Source organism: Pinus tabuliformis, chromosome 2_2 (genome assembly GCF_031772625.1).
Source record: "Pinus tabuliformis cultivar Carrire ecotype Pingquan chromosome 2_2, CPIR1, whole genome shotgun sequence".
In the NCBI taxonomy this organism is placed as follows: Eukaryota; Viridiplantae; Streptophyta; class Pinopsida; order Pinales; family Pinaceae; genus Pinus; species Pinus tabuliformis.
Genome location: NC_142300.1, coordinates 1,183,865,717 through 1,183,871,523, shown reverse-complemented (window position 1 = coordinate 1,183,871,523; position 5,807 = coordinate 1,183,865,717). Strand labels below are relative to the sequence as shown.

The following is a 5,807-nucleotide window of genomic DNA, read 5'->3' as shown; positions in this document are numbered from 1 at the left end:
AGAATATGTGGCGGGAGCTGAAGCAACAAAGGAAATTATATGGCTTAGGGAAATTCTATAAGATTTATAGGAGAAACAAGTACATTCAACTCCTCTTTTGATTGACAACACTTCCGCAATAAAGTTTGCCAAGAACCCAAAGTTCCATAATCAAACAAGGAACATCAATACAAAATACCATCTAATTCGACATCATGTCGAGGACAAAACAATCCACCTATGACATTATTCCACAAATGAGAAGAATGCATAAATCTTCACCAAAGCCCTTGGAAAGGAAAATTTTAAAAGATTCAGAATGATGTTTGGACTCACGAAAATCCCTTCACATTAAGGGAAGGGTGGGGGGGGGATGTTGACACCTAATCTTTGAGATTAGGTAAATCCATGTAAATATTGTAAATAACAAAATAAAGGAAATTGGAAGATGAAGATACATTGGGAGATGAAACCCAATAGTTTCTCTCTCCATGTATCTATCCATGTTCTCTCTTAATGCAAAATAACACTTCATTCGTGGACTTACTCTTGGTCTGACAAAGTTATTATCAATAATAATATTTATTTTATAACCCTTTTCCATAATAACACTCCTCTTTATGACTATTATCAATACTTCAAAAATGAATATTCCATTAAAAATGTTATGCCAATTATAGGTTACATACCTTTAAAACCTTGATTTGGAGAATCTCTCGATGACTTGCCTTGTAAAGTGTTAACCCTCATGAACATGGAATTTCAGACACAATACTTTTGGTATGATTTCCTAGACTCCTAAAATATCATTGAAGAAATGGTGTAAAAAACATATTAAAAAAATTTATAGAAAAAATATTACAATGACTTGTTTAAGACTTAGTAAAAAGCCTCATCTTCCACTAGAAATATTATATAAAATATAAAAAGTGAAACCATGAATTTTTGATACTATGTCTCTTAAGTACCAAAAAAAAAATTATAAGTAAAATTCCAAGAAGCCTATTTTAAAATTGATTTTTGAATTAGTAAGAAAGCCTATTTTACATAGACTATATCTCTCAAATTATAATAAACTAAAGTTTGAAACTTTTACCAAGTGTTTTATGGTATTTTTCCTCAATTTATAGAAATTTTAACTATCTAAAACAATAATAAGCAAAGTTATAAAAATATTAAAAAGATGACATGAGAAGTCACAAACACTAACTTCAATACAACATAATCTCTATCATATCTTGAAAATTTTGACCACCTTATTGTCTCTCCTTCATATCCTCACAATTCCATTATTTCAAGAAACAAATTTATGGAAAAAGAACACTAGAATCATAGATATATGAATTCTAATAATTCAAACACCATAAATATGATAAAATATCAATAAATGCAATCTAGATAAAAAAATTGACAATAAATTCAATACAAAAATAAGATAAGACTATTCCAATATCTTCTCGATATATATTGTGTAATAACAATTAATAAATTATATACTAATTTTAATAACTCAATAAATATATATATATATATATATATATATATATATATATATATATATATATAATCTTTCCATACATAAAAAAACAAATCAGATTTCAAGAAAAGTTGTTTGCATGACTTTATACCAAACATGTATTGAATAGAAATGAAAACCTAGAAACCATCATCTCCTAAATATACCTATACCTATATCATTTTAGGACGATAATCCAGAAAGATAGTCTATGAATAAATTATGGGATATTGTTTTTGAAAACAAAATACATTATATAATACCTAGCTTTGTGAATAGAAAGATCAAGATATAAAAATTTCATATAATTAACAATATTCATATTTTGTATACTACCAAATGTATGAAGGCAATACGTTAAAGCATTTACTCAGTAATCCTTATATTATGATAATTACAATTACAATAAGTAAAGACTAGTGGAAGATAACAAATATTACAAATGGGATAAAGCAATAGAAGATGGGTGCTCAAATATGACTGGAGATGATGAGATGGTTGACTCTCATGGAGAGTGGAAGAGATCATAATTTGTGAAAACATTAACCTGCAAATAGGCATTAGAAGGTGTGAGTTTAACATACGAATCGAAAAAAATATGAGAGATGGAAAAAGAAGATTATGGAAACCCGTCCATGTCAAAAACAAATTCTGGGTTAAGCATTATAAATTAAGATAATCACAATAAAAATAAATGAAATTAGAGATTAAAATAAAAAATAATAATAAGAGGTTAGAGGATATGGAGAAGAAAATATAACTATTACATGACCACATATGGAAGGTAGATATGGAGCATCGGCCATTCTTTTAGGCAATAAGGTTTGCAGTTTCCCTACTTTATGTGAGAACCTGTGAAATCATGCAATGTTGAATAATTGGTGGCAAACTAACAAGTTATTGTTTATCCAGATATGAGATCTTGCAATGCTGAATAATTGGTGCCAAATGGAGAACTTATTGTTTAGCAAGACATGGTTCAACCATAAGGAGCAGACATAAATAATCTTTTTGTCAAAGGCCGGTAACAAAACCGAGCAATCCGACTCCACAAATACTAAAGAATTAGTATGTCAAGAAAATGAAGCTGATAACGTTGAAAATATTGCTTAGATACGGAAACGTTACATCATGCATAATTGCTAGTATTTCATGAATGTGAAAAGCATCAGGAAATGGGCTGCTACTTACATCAAAATAATTGATGTAGTTTTAACTTTTATATATATGCGACAACGTTCATGTCTGTAGTCTTAATTATATTCATCGAACTTGCCCGGCCCCAACAATATAGCCTCATGAAGTCAATTAAACAGCCGCACCTTGTGGGCAATCTCTTCAACAAAGGCTTCAATATTTTTGTCTGAAGACCCGCCTTCCATCATTGCCTCCCTCGCTAATGTCTTCCACCGTAGAGCGTTCTTCCTCATCTCGATGCCACGCTCAGTTTCCATGACTGTCCTGATACTTTTTTCCACTTCCTCCTTCCCTACCAGTCCATCAGCTGATCGTTTACTCAGTCTCAATCCCGTTTGCCATTTCTCTGCAATGTATAGAGAATTAGTTGTCTGGTCGCTCCACTGAGGAACAGCCAGCATGGGAACCCCCAAGCTGAGGCCTTCCAGCGTCGAATTCCATCCAGAGTGCGTCATAAATGCACCAACGGACTCATGAGAAAGCACTTCCAGCTGTGGACACCATGGAACGACTAGTCCTTGTTCCGAGGTCTCGTTCAGGAAACCCTCAGGGAAGTTTTCGTCGCTGTCAATGTTCCCATTGGAAGAAGATGGACGCATGACCCAAATAAAGGAATATCCACTGGCCTTCAGCCCAAAAGCAATCTCATGATTTTGTTCTTTTGAAAGAACCGACAGACTTCCGAAGGAAACGTAGACAACGCTTGCGGATTCCTTCGTATTCAGCCAGTCCACGCAGTTTGTGGTTTTCCACAACTGTGCACCAGGGTCTTTGTCACCGGGATTCCGTCCATCCAAGAAAGCTGAGGGTATGAGAGGACCGACAGTTCGCATCGGAGCTACCAATTTCATTGACTTTATTTCTTCGGATTCGAGTTCCTCAAAAGAATTTCCGAGTACCCACGTCGCCTCCGGAAGAGACTTAAACTGATCCACTATGAGTTGCCGCAGACTCCCGTAAGGGTTCGAAGGCTGCACAAGCGATGGAAGATCAGAGACACTCACCGGTGGAAGCCCCGGTATTTCTACTTCAGCAGCTGCGTTCTGCGTCCCGTCCAACGAGGTAGCTGAACACAAGAAGATAATTAATTCAGTATTAGAATTTAGATGTAGAGCGTGATGAAAAATTAAAGAGTCGGATGCCAATTTTTCATGTAAATATACCGAGTTTTCCATAGACAAAATGGTGATAAAACGCATAAACTGCACAAGATTGCGTCCAGAAAAAAACTGAAGGAATATTAAACTTCTTTGCAACATCGGAAACCCAAGGAAGAAATGAATCTTGAACGATGCAAGAAATCTGGTTTCCTTCAGCGTTGAGCCTCTCTACCAGATTTCCCAACATCAATCCTCCAACCTTGTATAACATGGCCGACACAATCACCACGTCACCTCGTTCGGAATCCGAAGTGAGTCCGTCTGAGATTGTCTCAAACCGAACTTCCCCACCCTTGTTTGGTGCTTCGGATGTTTTGTCTTGCGACTGTAACATCCGTTTACGATTTGCTTCCGTGGTTACAAAGGTGACCTGCAGATTTTTGGAGGAGAGCCTCTTGGCAAACTGCAGCATTGGATTGATATGACCCTGCCCTGGAAAGGGCACCACCAGAACGTGAAGCATGCTGTAATCTAACCCCTCGAAAGATCCCATGGCTGTAGTAGGACTCAAAAATTACTACACAAACTCCTCAAATACTAAAAATCTCCTTAGTGGCTCGCTCACTAACCTTGCCCATTGCTCTGCGAATTGAGCCTATTTATCGACAGGCTTTTCATTATAATATTGCATATTATCTATCTCGCACAGAATACGAAAACAACTGGAGGACAAACACTTGCTCCCCATAGTAAGAGCGTAGCGTTTTCAACTGTTGTAGTCGTGATGCTGGATGTAAGTGTCGTGTGGCCTACTTGGTTTGAAAACCGATGGATAACAAGACTTTCCTACCAGTCTTGATATCTTCCTACCAGTCCACGCAAAAACGACAAACAACATACGAACAGATTTTACATACTTCCGGTGTCGTGTAGAGGCACAAGTCTTCCAAATTCATTAATTCTGAAACGATGCCTCTCTCGGTACAACAGTCAAGCACGGTGGTCTTTCAAACATGTGCATAATATACGGCAAGGCATAAAATTTACACACAAAATAGCTTTTTTATTGATCACATAAAATTGGATGATTACAATAAATAAAGTGAATATATTATCTGTTTTATTAATCACACCAAATTTGATAATAATTTGATAATTACAATGAATTTGGATGACAAATTCTCCTCTGTGAACCTGGCCCTATTCCCTCAACCGGCACACATTGTAAATTAAACTTTAACCAAAATAATATTAAACTCAAACTCCCTCACACTTGACTAAGTCACTCACACTTGACTTAATTAACTTACGCTCTAAATTTAAACAATTCTACATGTGAAAGTAATTAGCTATCTTTAACCAACGATAAGAAGTTTAAGAAGTTGAGAACAACCAACGGGTTTGGGATAAGTCTCATGATCGATTACTATCACTGTAATCGAAACCTTTTGTCTTTTGCTTCTTTTATCAAGGGTTATGTTCAACGATTAGGCTGGCAGAGACCCCAAAAAATCAAAATATCTCACATAATCCTCGCGTGTTCTATTCCAATAAACCAATCTATGTTGAAGGGGCCACCCTCGTAGAAAAGGTATGCCCTGCATGGCTTATAATATGATTTATTCAAAACAGCATTTGGAAAGTTTTCAATCCAGAGACAGATAGCTTTAGGATTTCTTAACATGGTGAGACATTCAAAAGACACTTCAAATTCTTGAGGCATAAAGAAAGTATATTCTTTTCTTCAGTCACCCTCGAGGTTTGTGTCTCAACCACGGAATCCAATGATTTTGAAACGAATAAACGACTTCATTACAGATTCAGTATAGACGACGGAAGTAGGCGTTGCATATATAGTGATTACTCACGTCTGTGACCGGAGGATGCGTGTTAATACGGTACAGTTTTACATGATTGAACGCCATATCCGCGCGTATAAATACCTCATGCCTATGACCAGAGGAGTCGTCTTCATGTGGTGCCCGCGGAGGACATTAATAAACAGAATTCGCACA

General features: G+C 36.0%; 1 pseudogene across 1 annotated transcript; it reads right to left on the bottom strand.

Annotated features, from left to right (window-relative positions):
• Positions 1–2,566: 2,566 nt before the first annotated feature.
• LOC149197704 (gallate 1-beta-glucosyltransferase 84A23-like) lies at positions 2,567–4,465 on the bottom strand (annotated as a pseudogene). Its single transcript, XR_016254781.1, has 2 exons — positions 3,856–4,465; positions 2,567–3,758 (listed from the first exon to the last, which is right to left on the bottom strand). The product of XR_016254781.1 is annotated as a gallate 1-beta-glucosyltransferase 84A23-like (transcript).
• Between the last annotated feature and the right edge of the window lie 1,342 nt (positions 4,466–5,807).